Below are 19,690 nucleotides of genomic sequence, written 5' to 3'. Positions count from 1 at the left end.
AAGTAAAAATAAAATGTCTCCTTCTTGCCAGTCTCGCCCCTTTCCCACCCCACTCTGCCTGCTATTCTAACTCCAGGCAATTTTGATGCATGTCCAATTTTGCCTCCCTCTTATCAACAAGTAGCTGTGGAAACTGCTTTGGATCATTGAAAAAGATTCATGGCCTGTTACAAACCAAACCAAACCTACTGCCATTGAGTTGATTCCAAATCATAGTGACCTCCATTGGGTTTCTGAGGCAGTAAATCTTTACGGAAGTAGATTGCCCTGTTTTCCTTCCATGGAGTGGCTGGTGGGTTTGAACCACCAACATTCTGGTCAGCAGTCAAATGTTCTTAGGCACTGTGTCACCAGAGCACCTTCATGGCCTGCTAGTCTATGGAATTCCTTTTTTCAGGTGGACTGGAAGTCAGGAGGCCTGGGTTCTATGAGACATTGTAGTGGGGTCCTGTGATCTATTTACTCCAAAAAAAATCACCTCAAAACTCAGAAGCACAAACAATAACATTTTTTTTTGTGCATTCAAATTCAAATTGGATCAAGAATTTGAACAGAGTACAGTGGGAATGGTTTGTCTCCACTCCAAACGTCTGGGACCTCGGCTGGGAAGACTTGAATGGTTGGAGGTGATGCCAAAGCCTGGGGACTAGAATAATTGGGAGGCTTCTTATTCACAAGTTTGGGGCCTACATTATGGTGGTTGAAGGATGATTTTAGCTAGGACCGTCTCCTGAAGTGCCTAGGATGGTCTCAGAGTCAGTTGTTAGGTTTCTGACATAGCAGCTCAGGCTTCAAGAACAAGAGTTCCACCCAACTGAGTGGTCGCCACACGGCCTTTTATGACATAGTCTCGGGCAGCATATTACTGTTTTCCTCATACTCTGGCATAGTGCCAAGGCATCTGACTGCTAACCAGAAGGCTGGCAGTTCAAACCCACCAGCCGCTCCTCTGAAGGAAGGTTGGGCAATCTACTTCTGTAGTGATACCGCCTCGGAAACCCACGGAGGGGTCGCTATGTGTTGGATCCGACTCAATGGCAGTGACTTTATTTATTTATTTTTATTATTATTGGTCAAAGCAGTCACAAGTCCACCCTAATTCAAGGAGAGGACTCTGCCCTCTAGATAGCAGGAGTGTCAAGAAATTTGCAGCCACGTTTTTAATTGCCACATATGGTGACGGTACTTTTTAAACACTGATTGTTCAGTGGAGAATTTGGTGCTGCTCCCAGGGGTGAGAGGTAAGCTAGGAGATGAGATTTAGACATTGAAGTACTGAAGTAGTGGGTCATTGGGGCGCTTGGAAGGTTTATGGAGACAGCGTAATTAAAAATGGGACTAATTTGGGTAATACTTGGGAGTAGATATGTTTTTTTAAGCATTTATGTAAGATTTTCATTTGCCACATCTGAAAAACAGGATCTGGACCAGGGGACACAAGACCGCCACCCAGGAGTCTGTGTGGTGGTGAAGTTGACTTTCATTTTTGATTCCTTAATCCCTATGTTGGGAGCTCTTGTGGTGTAGTGCCTAAGGCATTTGACTGCTAACCAGAAGGCTGGCAATTCAAACCTAACAGCCACACCTCAGAAGGAAGATTGAGCAATCTACTTCCATAGAGTTACTGCCTCGGAAAGTCCAGGAGGGGGCGCTATGAGTCGAATTGAGTCGACGGCAGTGAGCTAGTTTTTTTTTGGTTTTTGGTCCCTATGTTAGTTAAAACAGCAGAGGAAATCCCCATTGTAAGAATGTCTGGTGTGTGTGTGGGGTGTCAGGTGTCCTCACCTGACTTCACAAGATGGGAGGAGACTGGGGACTAGAATAATCAGAGGCTTTTAACATATAAGTTTACTTAGCATCAACAGCCCAAGGCTGATCCCTATGAAGCAGAGGTCACACTTGCCTCTTCTTGCCAACCTTTTTTTTTTTTTTTTTTTTACCAATCCAGATACCAGCTGTCCTTCCCATGGCACCCTCTACTTGGCTGTTGGGTTTGATAATTTGTTGCAGTGGTCCCACAGAACTCAGGGACCATACTCACAGTTGTGGGGTTTATTAGGGAAGTAACAGGTTATAATTCAGGTTCAGGAATGTTCAGGATACAGTTTTTCAAATAGGACAGCCTCTTAGCTGTGCCTCCAGGAAGGTTTCTCTCTGGCCCTTGGCCCCTGGGCCTGGGCTCTGCCCTGCTTAGACAAGTCTTACAAAGTTCTTTTAGATCTGTTGGTAAATGCTCAGATGCAATCTACTCTGACCAAAAGGCCCTGCCTGAAGCATTCAGTTTTCTCACTCCCTGAGCCTGGAAGCCTACTGTGCTATCTCCTGCCAGTCCTCTAGTTCTGCTACTGTAACCATTTCTCTGCCACTACTTCTCACTGTCTCTTACTGTCTCTGATGTTACAGCTCTCTTTCTGTCTTCTGAGTCAAGGAGGTTCTCAGCACAGGGATCCTGCGTCCAAAGATAGGACCCTTCTCTTCTTTTTAGTGGTTGTGACGTCCCCTTTCTGCTCTGGAATTGACTTTCTTTTAAGTCTGGGGAGATGGCAAAACTGACTAATCTTCTCATTAGAGTTCCATATACCTTATTTGCATGGTCCCATCCTCAAAAGATTGCCATGCACCTTATTTACATTATTAGCAAGCTATCCAATACCCTTGGTGGGCCACAAACACCTCACCTGTAGAGTCCCATCCAGTCATTTGGTGGGAGTTAAAAAGACTGTGGCTAGAAGGCTCATATTAAGTAATTCTCTGCCCTGCACCTAAGCAGAAACCCTCCCCAACTGCCCAGCAGTGCAAATTATGGCCTTATTTTGAGGAGGTGTTTGGGCCCTACCCTCTAGCATTTACCCCACCTGTGTACATACCCAGAAGAAATATTGCACTGAATCCAAAGCACAGTCTTTGAAGTCCTCAGTGATCTTGAGAGCAAAGTCCCATGAGGGTAGGGCACTCAGGAGGCCTGAATGGAAGGAGGGAAGGAGAGAGACTGTGTGTGGGGCAGCCCAGGCAGCTTCTAGGCTGCATGCAGTAGAAAGGATGCCTTGCTCATGAGTGGGTAGCCCCAGCAGTTGTAGTATTGGGCAAGAGCTGTGAATCACTGTGCTGCCTTCCTCTCTTTGTGTTCCCCGAGTCACACAAGGGTATAGAAGGAGAGAATTAGAGGGTTCAGAGCTTGCTTTGTGCAGGGTACTGTGTTAGCACTTTGTATCATTAACCTGTTTCATTTAATCCTCATAATATTCCTATGAGGACTGTGACACCTATTTTATAGTTAAGAGAGAGACTAAAGCTCAGAGACGTTAAAGAACTTTTCTAAGATCACACAGCACGTGTAGTAGTTAAGGTTATGTGTCAACTTGGCTGGACCTGGTTTGGGTAGCTGCGCAGATGGATTTAGTTATTCACCATGATGAGACTGGTGATCAACTCCATAGTGGAATCTGCTGCAAGCAGCTGAGTAGCTGCTTTAGGGATGTGGTCTGCTTCCCGTGTATAAAAAGAAGCTTTGGGAATGTCTGGAGCTTTTGGTACACTTGAATCCTGCATGTAGCTGAGCCATGATTCAGCAGCCTGCCGTGAATGCCTGCCAGTCTTGGGACAGTTTCTGGGCTTAAATTAGTGGCCTGCCATGTTGTTTGGTAATCTTGGGACTGTGCCATTTTACTTGCTGACTTTGGGCTTGTCAGCCGTAGAAGCCAGCAGTTACCTGAGTGAAGAGACACCTCTAGCTCCAGTGGGCTGGGAGCAAGAGGCAGAGTTGAAGCCCAAGTTTGAGGGGCTTTTACTCAGTCCCTAGAGCTGGCACTTTGAAGGCTTCCTGAACTGTAGGAGAATAAACTGTTTGTTAAAGCCCACCCATTAGTGGTATTTTCCCTTAGAGTAGTAGGAAGTAACCAAAACAGCCAGTAAGATGGGAAGCTAGAATTCCTAAGGGACAGGATCTCTTTGCCTTTTCAGAATTAGCATGGCCATAAGCTAAGAAGCCAACCTCTCCTCTCCTTTCCCAGTCTTCTCTTCACTCCATACTTTTCCCTTTCCCTAAACCACAAGATTTCCATCACCTGGCTCCTTGAAGCTTGTCAAACCTAGTCCCTTTATAGTAAAAACAAGAAGGAATGAAGAAGAAGAAATCATACCTCATTTGAAGAAATGATAACTTGCAGCTGTGCTGTCCAACATAGTTCCTCTGTTGTTAGTTGCCAAAGAGTTGATTGCAATTCATGGCAACCCCAGGTGTGCAGAGTAGAACTGCTCCTTAGGGCCTTCAAGACTGTGACCTTTCAGGAGCAGATTCTGACTTCTGAGGCTCCTCTGGTTGGGACTGAACCCTCAAACATTTGTCTAGTAGTTGAGAATTTAAACTTCTGTGCCACCCCGGGACTCCTACAGTACCCTTTAGCCACATGTAGCTGTTTAAATAAAATCAATAGAATTAAACAAAATTTTAAAAATTTCACTTCACCAATCATACTAGCCAATTTCAAGTGTTCAACAAGCCACACATGACTAATGCCTGCTTTATTAGATGGTGTAGGTACAGAATATTGCCTTCATTGCAGGAAATTCTCTTGGACATTGCTACTGAATTAGCATGAGAATAAATGTAGGAAAAATCTCATTTTTTAAAACTAGTAATATTGCTCGTATTATTAGTACTTTTAATGGTACTTGAGGTATTTGTTTTCTCCAAATTATTCTAAAAAGTAGAAATATACTATAGCTTTCTAGTACTTCATATTTTACAAAGGAGCTGTGGTGGTGCAATGGTTAAATGCTTGGCTGCTACCTGAAAGGTTGGCAGTTTGAAACCACCGGCTGCTCCATGAAGAAAAGACCTGGCAATCTGCTTCCGTAAAGATTACAGGCTAGGAAACCCTCTGGGGCACTTCTACTCTGCTGACTAGACGACACACGTACTGCAACACAGTTTACAAACTGCATTCACATGCTTGACCTTATTTAATATGCTGGCCTTGCATAGCCTTATGGGGTAGGTAATGATAGAGATATAGAACAAGGTTCAGTGAGAGAGGTTAAGTAACTTAGCCAAGCTTCTATAAATAGTAAATGGTAGAGCCAGGATTTTAAAATAAGTTCTCTTACTGTGCACTCTCCGTAGGGGAGAATTTGTGTACACAAAGCCTGAAATTATCATTAGGGAAAATTATTAAATCAAAAGAAGTTTACCAGAACTAGGTGAGAAGGGGGATACATATACATGGAAAGGCAACTGACAGCACCTAGTCAGGTATAAGATATTGCAAATTAATATGCAAATAATAATTTATTTACTTAATTAAAAATACATGCCATACACTGTTCTAGATTCTGGACATAATATCAATATTTCTTTTCCAAAATTCATCTAATCTAATGGCCCCACTTTAAAATACATCTGAATCCATCCACTTCTCATGAACTCCACTGCTCTACCCTTGTCTAAGCTGAAGTCTTTATTTCTCTGAAGAACTGCATTAGCCCCCTATCCAGTCTTCCTGTTCCCATGCCTGCCCTCCTTACACAGCACCAAGAGAGATCCTTTTAAAACCTAAACAGGCTTAGAAGCAGCAATGCATCAAAAGCAATGAGCACACCTAGTGCCCAGTTGTTGCTCTCTAAATTCCTTACTAAAGGATCCATCTATTCCAAGCCTGGAGCTTAGGTCAGTCTAGAATATGTTATTGTGCCACAAAATTTAAAAATGCTCAAAGACTGATGGGAATTAGTCAAAAGAACACAAGCATTGACTTGAAGGGACTTCCACTGGACAAAATTTGGTCATACAGGCATATCTCGTTTTACTGCACTTCTTGTCGTGGTTGTTGTTATGTGCCGTGGAGTCGAACCCGATTCATAGCAACCCCTCCTTGGGTTTCCGAGGCAGTATCACTACGGAAGTAGATTGCCCAACCTTCCTTCCAAGGAGTGGCGCTTCTCAGATACTGTGTTTCCTACAAAATTTTCTGCCAAACTTATGGCAACTCTGTGTCAAGCAACTCTCTATCAGCACCATTTTTCCAGCAGTCTGTGCTCACTTCAGGGCTCCATGTCACGTTTTGTAATTCTTACAATATTTCCAACTTTTTCATAATGCTCTTGCATTATGGCTACAGTATAGGTGTGAACATAACTTTTCATGCACTGGAAAACCAAAATATTCATGACTCGCTTTATTATGATACTTGTTTTATTGCAGTGGTCTGGAACCAAACCTGCAACATCTCCAAGGTAAGCCTATACTGAGAAAAGAATACATGAGTCCATAGTGTTAAACATAGCGGGGAGAGGTCAGGGGTTCATCTTCATAGGAGTATGCCAGCTAGTAATTCTGGAAGATATTATAAAATCAGATATCACCTTTACAACCACCAATGTAATAACTGATTCAGGTAAGAACCATCAATGAATCCTAAAATCACTGTGTGAAAATTTCTTGAGAAACAGGATACTCACACAAAGCATCACACCACAGATTACTTAAGGGAAAAGGCACCTTTGAAAATGGAGAAATATGGCTGCCCCACTGTAACCAAATTGTCTAACGTATGGGACAAACTGACCTTACGTACCTCCTGATGTGATGAAATGGGAAGGACACAACATCACCTAGAAATATTTCTGCCCAAAGTATTCTACTTAAATTTAATAACGAGAACAAAATCAGGCAAATAAAGGATATGAGACATTCTACACAATAACTGCCCTGAAATCTTAAAAGAATGTCAGTGTCATGACAGACAATGAAAAGCGGAGGACTATTCTAGATTGAAAGAGACTAAAGAAGTATGATAGCTAATGCAATATATGATTCTTGATTGATCCTAGAATTTGTTTTTTTAAAAACCAGCTATAAAGAATATCATTGAAACAATTTTTAAAATTTAATATATTACCATTTAGTACATTTAATATGAGAGTTCTGGTAGCATAGTGCCTAAGGCGCTTGACTGCTAACCAGAAGGCTGGTGGTTCAAACCCACCAGCCACTCCTGGGAAGGAAGATGGGGCAATCTACTTCTATAGTGATACCATCTCAGAAACCCAAGGAGGGGTCACTATGAGTCGGTTCCAACTTGACGGCACATAACAACAACAACATTTAATAAACCTTTTCTGTATTAATATATTTTAATATTTAAATAATAGTAGATATTATTTTATCAAAGTTTAGTTTCCTGCATGTGATAATGGTATTTTGAATATGTATGATGAAGTATACAGGCATGAAGTGCTATGATGTCTGCAATTTACTTTAATATGGTTAAGAAAATATATCCATTTTTCTTTTTAATAAATGTAAAAGATTCATAATTAGTGAATAATCTAGGCGAAGAGTGTTTATTGTAGAATTCCTTCAACTTTTTCCAAAGGTTTGAAAATGTTCAAAATAAAAAATTAGATTAAAAATAATACTAATTAATAAAACCTAACATAGTTCATGTCCTCCAACCACCACCACCTCTGAAAAAAATCCCAAGTCCTTAAAAGCTGGCTAGTCCTCCATGATCTGAATTTAAAGATCTGAGGATCTGAATTTGATCTGAAGAGAAGAGATGTCTGAGGATTAAGACCTGAGACTCTGCAGCTGCTACATTTCTGTGCTTCTCAAGCTGTCTGTAGTGAAGGATCATCGCTTTTTTTAATTAAAAAAAAAAAAAAATCAATCTGAGTCCCATGTTTCTATAAAAATACAATTAAAGTGAAATTCTAGAGGTTGCATCAATGTCAATTTTGCTATGAAAACTCTGAGAACCCGCCACTGGTCTAGTGCTACTCAAAGTAGAATAGTAAACTACTTTTACTAGAAGAACTAAATCTTATGGAGCAGGTACTGATACCAGGCATTGTGCCAGGTGCTTTTTGCATGTGTAATTTTGTATAATATTCATAGTAACACCATGAAGTAGATGTTAGTCTCAAATCACATTCAAGGAAACTGAGGCTAGGTGGTTAATCACTTGCTCAAGGTCACACAGCTAGGAAGTAGTAGAGCTAAAATTTTATCACAAGACCAATAGTTTTTCTATTGTCTTTTTGGTCTAGGAGAAGTTAAATAATTTCATTTAACTAAATTCAGTTAACATTGACTGAAGCTATGATGTATCAGGAACCATGCAGCAGTCTTAGCTCCCAGTGAGTTGCTTTGTTGGCCAAGCAAAACATAAATTAAGAACTCTGTATATAGCATGGTTAGTTAGCTATAGATCCACTGGATGGAATCGTCTACAGTCTTAGTCTGTAGAAACTAATCATGGCTTAGGCCTTCTCTCCAGTAAATATTTTTTAAATGAAATTGAATGGATAGAAGAACAGCTTTGGCTTTGAATGAAATATAGCATCTCATTAGTTAATAAAAACATAAAAAGCAGATAAAGAACTAGAGAAAGCCAAAAAGAATAGACAGGAAAACATCTCTTGAAATAGGAGCCAGGGAGAGTTAGATCTGAAATTACAAAATATCTGAGCTCCAAAGAGTCTGAGTGCAACATTATGAGCCAATTAGTAACACAAGCAATAAGGCTGTGGACCTGGTGAGGGACATCGATGAATAATGGAAGCAGGTGGCCTAGAAACAAAAACACCTTTTCCTCCCAACACATTCCTGGGTAAGCTGGACCCTGGGCAAACTTGAGGCTGAGCCATCAGGACACATCTTGTGGTGAACCCCTCATGGCATGCCAGGTGTACACCTCCTCTCTTAAGTTACATCCTGCTGGTTCTCACCAGCCTCTGAGGGATCCTTATGCAATCTACTACTCATGGAGCTGTGCCCTGAGGCTAGGTACTCCCTCTTAATGAAGGGTATGGACACTTGCTGCACTATGCAACATGCAGTGGTGGTGGCAGGGAGCACGGAGAAGCCAAATGAATAGAAAAAGATCCTCTTTTTACCTCAGATAGACTGTTGAATCTTTAAGTAAAAGCTGTGGAGAAAGTGAATGTGTTAAGAGGGCAGTGGTGGTTCAGTGGTAGAATTCTTGCCTTTTGTGCAGAAGATTTGGGTTCAATTCCCAGCCAGTGCACTTTATATGTAGCCACCAGCCATCTGCCAGTGGAGGTTTGCATGTTGCTATGATGCTGAATAGGCTTCAGCAGAGTTTCCAGACTAAGATGATCTGGGAAGAAAGGATTGGGAATCTACTTCCAAAAAGCAGCCCATGAAAGCTCTCTGGATCACACCAATCCAGTCAGCAACCGATCATGGATGAGGTGCAGGGCTGAGTAGCACTTTGTTCCATTGTGCTTGGGGTCGTTATGAGTCAGAAACAGACTTGGCAGCAGTTAACAACTAGCATGTTAGAGGAAGAAGAGAAGTTCCGGTGAGTTAGAAAATCTGATTCAACATGGGAGACTGAGTAAAGGGAGTCACATTCTTTATCAGGGGACTGGATTCTTTTAATTTATTTATTGTGATTTGGGTGAATATTTACAGAGCAAATTCACTTTCCATACAGCAGTTCACATATACTTTGTCTCATATCATTGACCACAGTTTACCACAATGCAGCAGCTCCCCTCCCACTTCCTCCCCATAGTTACCTCTTCCCAGTGTCCATCCCTCCATACACTCCTGCCCCCTGAGCTGTCTTCCTGTGCATAAACAGCCCTTCTTTCTTCCATGATTGTTCTCTCCAAAGAATGTATCTACTTGAGGTAAATGTTCAACTCATATGCCTGTCTTTTGTTTGGCTGGAAACCACAGGTGTGGGTTCAATTCCAGACCTGAAGGGCAGCTAGGGGCCATAGTCTCAGTGGTTCCACCAGACTCTATCAGACCAGCAAACTTGGTCCCCACCGTTTTTTTTTCCTCCAAATGATTTTGAGTTTTGTTCCACATTGTTCTCCCTCTCTATCAAGGGTCTCCTACATAGATCCTCTTCCAAGTGGATGGCAGTGGTAGCCAGGCACCATCTAGTTCTTCTGGTCCCATAGTTGTATAGGCTGCAGATCAGATGGTGTACCAGTCACTAGGACTAATTGTTTCCATGAATTTTGGTTTTCTTCATTCTTCTTTGCTCTGTACGAGGAGAGACCCATTGTTGCACTAGATGGCAGCTTGCTAGCTTTTAAGATCCCAGTCGCTACTCGCCAAAGTAGGAGGTGGAACAATGTTTTGTATAGTATGTTATGCCAATTGAGCTTGATGTCCCCTGCGACTATGGTCCCAAGCCTGCAGGTTCAACTACTCGGTCCCTCTGGGTAGCTGGCTGTGACCAAGCAGTGACCACAATCTTGCCCCTTGTCAGCTCTACTATATACCTGGGAATTCTGATCATTAGGGTACTGGATTCTTAATACTGCTCTGATCTGACTAACCTTGCTGTGAGGGCAAGTCCATCTACCAGTCTTGAGGCTTTAGTTTCCTTATTAACAAAATCGTGATGGTGGTAGCAAAAATTGGTTTCCAAATTCCTGTCTATACTCCTAATTCTCTCTCTCTCTCTTTTTTTTTTTTTTAACTAAATCAGGTACCAAGGCTAGCATCTGAGGAGTGCAGGGATGGGCTAGGATCCAAACCAGCCAAACTGTTGTTGTTGTTATGTGCCGTTGAGTCAGCCCTGACTCATAGCGACCCCTCTTTGGGTTTCTGAGGTGGTATCACTACAGAAGTGGGTTGCCCAACCTTCCTTCCAAGGAGTGGCTGGTGGGTTTGAACCGCCAGCCTTCTGGTTAACAGTCAGGTGCCTTAGGCACCATGCTACCAGAGCTCCTAGCTAATGTAAATGGGGTACACTAGTATCACCATCTCCATCACCCAGTGTTGGCCATTCTCTTGTTAAATCCAATGGAGAATGGCTCCTGTCTTTATGCCATATTGTTTGAAGTCTAGTCTGAGACAGTTGGTACATGACATTCACAGTCTGTCTGCCACACTGTATGCCAATGGCATGCATTGCTAAATAATCCCTATATTCTCACAAATCTGGATTAGATACCAGGATACTTAATTTTATTGCATGCAGGCAGTTGAAATGAGCATGATGCCTGGGCATGGTGATCCTGCTACTATACTTGGACTGGGAAAAGGGGGGCCTTGAAAAGAGTTTAGCCTTAGAAGGACTCCTTTTCTTCAAGACCATCTGTAATCTCTATAGAAGGCTTTTCAGACCTGCTAAAATCTCTTTCTTACGGGATACTTACAGAATTATCTACTGACTCCTTGCTCATGGGGTTACTTAGTCCTGTTACAATGTGGCTTAACTTGTAACATGGAAATAATAATATCTGCCCTGCCTTCATGTCAGGATTCAAAGAAAGTGCTTGGAAAAGTACCAAGTGCTATGCATCTATAAGGTTATTAATAATGTTGCTATTATACATTGTGATTGATGAGATTTTGATATTGTGAGTCCAGGGAAAGGCTCTCCCCACTTCAACCCCCACACCCCCACCACAGGACCTGTTCCCAAAAGTACATCTCAGTCCACACTCCAAAGACATTTCTTGGAACCAGATCTTAGTGGAGCTCACCCAATAAAAAGCTCCTCTTGGCTCCATGTGGGCATGAAAGTTCATCACAACATTTGCCATCAATAAAAAGTCAATTCTTTCCATGTGAAAAGCATTACTACTGCCAAATGGTTATTGAGTGATGATACTCGAATAATGGGAATACAGGAACAGGAAAATGTACAAAGGGGAACTTCACAGGGATGCCAAATTGTAAAGATAGAAATGCCCGTATCAGAGGGAATTAGTTAAGCAGAACAGAGTACATTGGCCTTCACCAAGCAGGAAAGCTGAGGAGAGCAGAAGAGCTGGGAGGTAGAGAGAAGCGGCAGGTAGAAATGAGAGAATCAATACTGCCTAAAGGATGAGTCACAGATGTAAGCATGACAGCCCACAGTTCACGGCTGCATTATGGCCAGACATTTCAGTCCGGGCATTTGTCAAAAGTTAACTTCTGAAAAAGTCTGTCACAGCAGCTAGTGCCTTTACGATTAGAGCTTGCTTGGCTACACAGGACCCCTGGAGCTCAGGCAAGCCATATCCATGGCTAAGGGGCAGGAAACTGGACCAGAACACCAAGGCATCTTTGGGGCTTCTAGAGAAGCTTAGACTCTTAGAAACCCAAATCACTGTCTTTGAGCCTTCCTAGCCAGGGCATTCTCCAATGCTCCTAATTCTCTAATACTCTCTTATTCTCTAGCTCCCATAATTCAGTTCCCATCCATCTATCCATCTTCTAATTCTGCCACACATGCTCATACACTGCCAACCCACCCCCGTGGCCATTCCTGGCTGACCAGAAGGATTGTGGTGGACAAAGAATGAAGCTCTGAAGAACAGCTGGGGTTCAGCATGGTTTATCCTGCCTTGGAGGTCAGAGCAAGTGGCTTAGCTTTTCAGCCTCAGTTAAATGGGACTGACTGAGAGTGAAGAGCAGATGAACCATACAGACAAGCTTCCCCACCCCCAAGCAAAACCATATCCATCGCCGTAGGGGCGATTCTGACTCATGGTGTCCCATATATTATAGAGTAGAGCTGTTCCATAGGGTTTTCCTGGCTGTAATCTTTACACAAGCAGATCACAGGGCTTTCTCCCATGATGCCAATGGGTAGGTTCCAATTGCCAACCTTTAAGTTAGTAGCCAAGCACACACTGCTTGTCCCTGCCACCCAGGGACCTTGTACAAATAGAAGGTATTGGTAAACCAGTGGTGCCCAGAGTCTCCAAGATATTGGAAGGGGGACCATGCTCTTGGTGCTCCTGGAGCAGTACCAGTTCAAGACTATTGTCCTGGTGCAATAGTAAAGGGCCCCCACTTTATTCTCAAAAGTGCCCTTGTTTGGGTGATAAATTTTCTTACCCTTGGTTTTGTGATTGGAAGTCCCAGGGTGGTACAAACAATTAATGAACTTGGCTGTTAACAAAAAGATTGGTGGTTTGTGTCTACCGAGGGGTGCCTTAAAAGAAAAGCCTGGTGATCTACTTCTGAACAATCAGCCATTGAAAACCCTGATGGGGCACAGTTCTGCTGTGACACATATAGTGTCACCATGAGTCACAGTCAACCAAATGACAACTGATTGGTTAGCTACTGTGATTATAGACAGATGAAACCTGAAGGGACTAAAGAGGCTTGGATATTCAGATTTTCCGAACCCTTGTCACTTCCTCCTCTGCTGCAATACAGAACTTCATGTCTATCAGTCAGGATTCACTTTGAAAATAAAAATTCTTCAGTTAGACCCGTTAGAAAAAAATAACAGTCCTGTTTTAATTCCAGTAACCCTCTTGGAATGAAAAGATTACTAATTACTCCAATTAACGAAGCACATTAAATGCACATGTTCAAAATGAATTTTAAAAAACCATAAATCTTGGTCCTGAAATTCTCAAGATGCTGGAATGCATAAACATTTAGTGGAATAAATGTGACTTCAGAGAAAACACAAACAAAGTGGCCTGTTTGTTTGTGCGACTGCCTACTCGTGGAGAAACAACCAGGAGACGCCGAAAGACATGAGAGTGTCTCCCCAGTTTATGTTTGCAATTATTGCCCAGCGGAGACAGAACAAAGAAGCTCCTATTTATAACCAAAGTCTGAAGACAGGGGGAGAAAAAGCAGCTTAATCATGAGAAAGCACAATCCACTATTGGCATTAATAAAATAAAGTAAAACAAAACTGTCGTTTATCAGAAGAACAAACTGTCTTCAGGGAAAATAAATAACTCCTCATTTCCTGACTCCATACACAAGATTTTCTAATGCCATTTTACATACCAGTGATGAGGGCCAGGCTGACAGTTGGCTGATGCTACTGGAGAAGATGAGATTTTTGGTGGAAGCTGGGTTTGGAGCCGGGCAGGCACAGATGGTGCAGGCTCACACATGCCTCTGAACGAGTAACCAGCAAAGCTAATGAATGACATGTTGATCTGAGTGAAGCTCTAGTCCTTTGGCCATTTGATAGGGCTCAGACATCAGGACATGCTATGAAGGAACGGGAACGAAAGCTCAAGAACAATGTTGGCAACTTGGAAAGGACTTTGGTTAATTATGTACAAATGGCCTCAAAGTTCAGTACCCCATTTTATTTGGGAATAGATGCAGTGGCAGTGAGGGATGCCATGATGGCAGCTTCCTTGAGATGCAAGGGCTGCTGTCTCAGGCTTAAAACAGGGTACCTGCCTCACATTATGGTTTGTTCCCTCTTTTTCCCTTCCTCTTCCCTCCATTGTCTGTTACTCTCCCTCCCTCTCTTCTTTCTCTTTCTTTCTGCCCCTTTTCCTCCTCTCATTCATTTAGTCTTTCATCTACTCATTTTTCATTGAGCAAATACTTTTAGGTTTTCAGAAGTCAAACAATTTTGACCTGTGCTTAATGCTTTGTAAAGAAACAGGGTTTATTTCTTACAGTCTTGTTATAGAGATATCTTCTGATATCACTATTTTAAGGAGGTTTGGTGGTACAGTAGGAGCTCTGGTGGTGCTGTGGTTAAAGCATTGAACTGCTAATCAAAGGTTGGAAGTTCGAACCCACCAGCCTCTCCATGGAAGAAAGATGAGGCAATCTGTTTCCATAAAGATTTACAACCTTGGAAATCCTATGGGGCAGTTCTACTCTGTCCTGAATGGTTGCGATGAGACAAAATCAATTGGATGGCAGTGGGTTTTTGGGTTGTTTTATCACTATTTGGACCACTGATAACCTAATTTCCATAATGGACTAAGCTTATATTTTAAGAATTCTTGAAGATTCCATATCTTTATTATTTAGTCGTGTTGATTTTACTTCTCTTCTGTTTTTTCCTATCTCTTCTTTCCTTTAAATTTCCACTAGTATGTCTCCAGAAATGGAAAGGCTGTTTATCTTCTCTTTGTAAAAAACGGAATTTTAATAAATATAAGTAATAAGTGAATTAATTAAGTAACTAAAAAGGAATTAATAAGCAAATTAAATTACAACATTGGCCAAACATTATACCAAGGGATTTCATCTCATTTAACACTCACAAGAAACCTGTAGAAGTCTATCATTGCCATTCTCATTTTGCAGATGAAGAAACTAAGTCTCAGAGAGGCTGAATGACTTGCTCAGGTCACACAAATGCAGTTTTAGAAGGCCTGGAGAATGGCCAGTCTGTATGCTATTTGGGAGGCACCGTAAGTGCCAGCCAAAGTGCCTCAGTTTTCAGATAACTAGTTTGTTGTGTAGAGGTGGCTTAGGATCTTGTACTTAACATCAGACAACATGGTTCCAGGAAGTACCTGGTTTAAGGCACTGAGGATGCACCATGGCACGGTTGTGTTATTTCCCTAACCTCTCCAACCATGCTATCTGAAATTCCAAGGTCATTCCAGACCCTCCATTTTTGTGATTTGGGAAAGATCCTTGGAGAACATGAAAATGAGGATATTTGCACTCTGATTAAACTGATTGTGCTTTGGGAAGTTCTCAAGGCCAGAATGGTGCTTCATCCTCTGTTAGCACTTCAAGGAAAAATGTGGAGTACGGAGTCACTATTCAGTATGAAGTCTCCAGAATGTCCAATAATTGAGTCTTTTGCTCTTCAAATCAGGGCTTCCCTGGAGCTGTCTCAACCTAGAAATGGACCCACTCTCAGGAGCATACTAGAACAAGTGCTGTCTCCAGCAGTAAGCGGTCTTTGCCTCCTCGCTCATCCTCACTCAGTTGCTCTTTACAGCCCTGACCTGCAATAACAAAAGCAGGTAATAAGATTTTCCACTTCTTTCCTTTGGATTTATCCTTTACTTTTGTTGTCGTTGTTGTTGTCAGACCCGACTCACAGCGACCCCACCTTGGGTTTCCGAGGCAGTATCACTAGAGAAGTAGATTGCCCAACCTTTCTTCCGAGGAGTGGCTGGTGGGTTTGAACCGCCAGCCTTCAGTTAGCAGTCAAGTGCCTTAAGCACTATGCTACTGCTGTTGCAGATAATCAGTTTAATTTTTCCACCTTATCTATCTGACTGTAATCTTTGTCTCCTAATTATTCAAGCCATCTTAAGCTCTATTCCACAAATAATATATCATTCTTAGGTCCCATCTGATTAAAAACCTGATAATCCCCATTGTCTATTTTGGAGATTTGAAAAACCAAAGTAACAATACTTACTTATTGTCCCAAATTGAAATAATGCAGAAGTGCATAAAGGCAAATATATATCCAAACCAGAGGATTGTTTCTTATTTGGGGTGTCTTTCTTTTCTTCTTTAACTTTAGCATGTTTTTTTAAAATTAATACAATTCATGCATATGCTAAATACAAAATATTTATAGACTAATCGAAGAAGTCTTATAATGAAAATAAAACCCCCAAAATAAACAAACTAAAATAGCAGTCTCCGGCTGCATGCACTAGCACAGCCTGTAGAATCAAGGTCAAATGCCTCAGCTAAGCTCTTAAGGCCTTCCGTGTCCTGGTGCTGCTTATGTTACCTCCTGAACCTTATTTCTATTCCTCCTCAGCTTGGACCATCTACTCCCTCCAGGACAGTGTCTAGTTTGATTGTCTTTGTCTTTCAGTTGCAGAGTTCAGTCTATGTACATTATCAGTAATGACCTATTTTGATTCATTCCTACCATCTTGTTTTGCACTTTCTAGTCATATTTATCTTACTTCTTTTCCTGCTTTTCTGTTCTCCTTTACTTCCTTTTCTGTCCTGATTGGTTCCATTTCCCTCATTCCATTTTCCCCCACCCTCCATTCCAGTTCTTTTAGTGGTCATCCTAGAAATTTTAAAATTCATATTTAACAAAATGGAATTGAAACTTTTAAAGGTTATATTTCACCTCTTTCCAAGCATATAGGAAGCAAAGAACCCTTGAATTCTAATTATTCACCTTCACATTTTACTTGAAGCATAGTTCTTATCTAGGATGAATGATTTTTTCAACCTCATAAATCAAACATTACTGTCTATGGTTGTTATGAATTGGAATTGACTCCACAGCAGTGGGTGAGTTGTTTTATACAATCAGTGTTTAGATTTACCCACATGTTTACCTGTATAATTGTTTGCTGAGACCTACATTCTAGGATCATTCCATCAGTTTTCTTTTTAAATGCATTTACTTTAGAAGCTCCTACACTAATAGTGTGCTGGTAGTAAATTCTCTCAGTTTATGATATTTTGAAAATGTGTTTCTTTTGTGCTTTTTGTGAAAGATAGCTTTTCTTGTTTAAAATTCTAGCTTATTAGTTATTTGTAATTAGTTGGTCAATACTAATATAGCTAACCTCCTTTGTGCTCTTGAGAATTCAGCTGTCGGCTTGTCATTCTTTTCTAGATAATCTGCCTGTTCTGACTGTTTTTAAGATCTTCACTTTATCTTTGTGGCTCTGCAGCTTTACTGTGGTATGACTAGAAAGGGATTTTTTAAAAATTTTTTAGTTTTTAAATCCTGCTTGGAATTCTGGGATTTCTCAATCTGTCCTTCATCTATTCATTATCTCTTAATATTACTTCTCCCCACTCACTTTACAGTTTTCTAAAGAATATTCTCCTGCTGTTCTTTAGTTCTCTTAATCTTGTTTTTATTTCCCATTGCCATTTTTTCCCCATTACTCGAGTGTGTGAAATCTGTTTAGTATTCCATTTTATCTGTTTTTTTCTTTTGATTTGTACATTGAAAACCTAATTCATTTCTTATATTTTTCATTTCTAGAATTTCTGCTTGGTTCTTTTAAAAACTTGTCTAGCCAGTTATGATATCAGTCCTTCTCTCTCCTTTACATAACCTCTTATAATTTTTGAACATATTAAACATATGATTTTATATTATGTGTTTGATTAATACCAATATTCAAGGTCTCTGAAAGTCTGATCCTAGAGTTTGTTGTTTCTTCTAAGTCCCATTCAAGGTGGCTTATTTCCTTGTATGTTTAATGACTTTTTTTTTTTTTTTGTACTTAATGTGTAGGAATTCTTTGAGACCTAATTTTAATGTATGTTCTTCAAGATAAGATTTGAGTTTGCTTCTGCCAGGTATCAGAGGGCATCAACTTGGAATTAATGTAAACTAAATTTCTGTTTTTTTTTTTTTTTTTCCCAGTCACATTGATATATTCAGTGTCAAACACCCCAAAGTCCAGCTACATAATTAGACATACTCAGGAAGGGTTTGCTTGCTTTTTCTGCTCCACTCAAAGCTAAGGCATATATCTCCATCTTTTTGTTCTGTGGGGCAGGTGTTTGTTTCTAGTTTACTCACTTAGAGTGATGCTCTTCAATGATCTGGCTTTGTTTGTGAGTCTCTGCTCTGATCTTTTACTCATCTTGGACTTCAGGTTTTGTCCCTCATGTGGGAAATGCAGTCTACATTGTACATGCAGTCAGGCTGAGCCTTAAACGTCCAGGAAGTCACAAAACTGCTAGATATGAGGCTTGTACACCCACTTCCATCAACCAGTCCATGGGTGCTGCATTCATCTGTGATTGAGCTGGACACACAAGACACTTTTATGGTGTTGACCAGGGAAAAATCATCATTGTTATTTATAGAAAACAAATGGTAAATAGTAAAACAAATCCTTAAAGGGAAATGCTTGCTCCAAATTATCTGCCTCTTTCTCTGTGGGCCAACCAGCTCACTGTCTCTCTTAATCCAGTGTGACAGCTCTTTATTCTGGGTCTAGGAGGTTCTCAACACAGGGACCATGGGTCCAAAGGACATGCTCTGCTCTAGACTTATCTTGATGGTGGTGAGGTCCCCTAAACCTCTGTGGAATTGGCCCTTATATGAGCAAATTCTTTGTCAATTTCAAGGCATAGCACTCCCAGCAGGACCACAAACAGACTAATCCCATTGGTGGACTGCAAGTCACTGTATTTGCATAGTAAACCAACCAATCCCTTGCAAGATTGTGGCCCAGCCAGTCATTTTGGGGGAGTTACAAGACCATGGCTGAAAAAAAAGACCATATAAAAGTGAATCATTGTACTTCAATAACTCTGGTTCTGGGCTTTCTGGTTATCTCTGGGGCTCAAGGAATTGCCTCACTTTCTAGCCAACTCAGTCATACATAAAATAAAAGCATTTTATATTTTACCTCTGAAAATCAAGTTTATCCTATTGTCAAAACGTTAAGACTTCACCTTTTTTTCACTGAAATATAGGGCAAATCACTTCTATGAATTTAGTGCTGAATAATATCTATAGCATTAAGGTTTTGGGAAGGATTAAATAATTTATTGTATGCCATCCATGTAGAAGTTTAGTTAATGATGGTAGTTACTATTATTACTGCTACCATTCTGCTGCTTGAATTATTTCTTCAGTTCTTTCAGCTTGAGAAATGCCAGTCTTCTCAAGATGCTCTTTGAAATCTTCTGTTTAGTTCTTTTACTTCATCAATCTTTTCCATTTGCTTTAGCTACTCTATGTTCAAGAGCAAATTTCAGAGTCTCTTCTGACATACATTTTGGTCTTTTCTTTCTTTCCTGTCTTCTTTAATGACTTTTTGCTTTCTTCATGTATGATGTCCTTGATGTCATCCCACAACTTGTCTGGTCTTAGGTCATTAGTGTTCAATGTGTCAAGTCTATTCTTGGGATGGTGTAAATTCAGGTGGAATATACTCAAGGTTATATTTTGGCTCTCATGGACTTTTAAAAGTTTTTCTTCAGCGTTAGCTTGAACTTGCATATGAATAATTGATGGTCAGTTCTGCAATCGGCTCTTGGCCTTGCTCTGACTGATGACATTTAGCTTCT

General features: G+C 40.9%; 1 non-coding gene across 1 annotated transcript; it reads left to right on the top strand.

Annotated features, from left to right (window-relative positions):
* Positions 1 to 8,955: 8,955 nt before the first annotated feature.
* On the top strand, positions 8,956 to 9,026 carry TRNAK-UUU. Its single transcript has one exon. It is a non-coding gene; the product is annotated as a tRNA-Lys (tRNA).
* Positions 9,027 to 19,690: the final 10,664 nt, after the last annotated feature.

This window comes from Orycteropus afer, unplaced genomic scaffold (genome assembly GCF_000298275.1).
Source record: "Orycteropus afer afer isolate SDZICR_OR568_19922 unplaced genomic scaffold, OryAfe1.0 scaffold00034, whole genome shotgun sequence".
In the NCBI taxonomy this organism is placed as follows: Eukaryota; Metazoa; Chordata; class Mammalia; order Tubulidentata; family Orycteropodidae; genus Orycteropus; species Orycteropus afer.
Note: the sequence above shows the minus strand (reverse complement) of the source record. Positions and strands in the feature narration are given on the sequence as shown.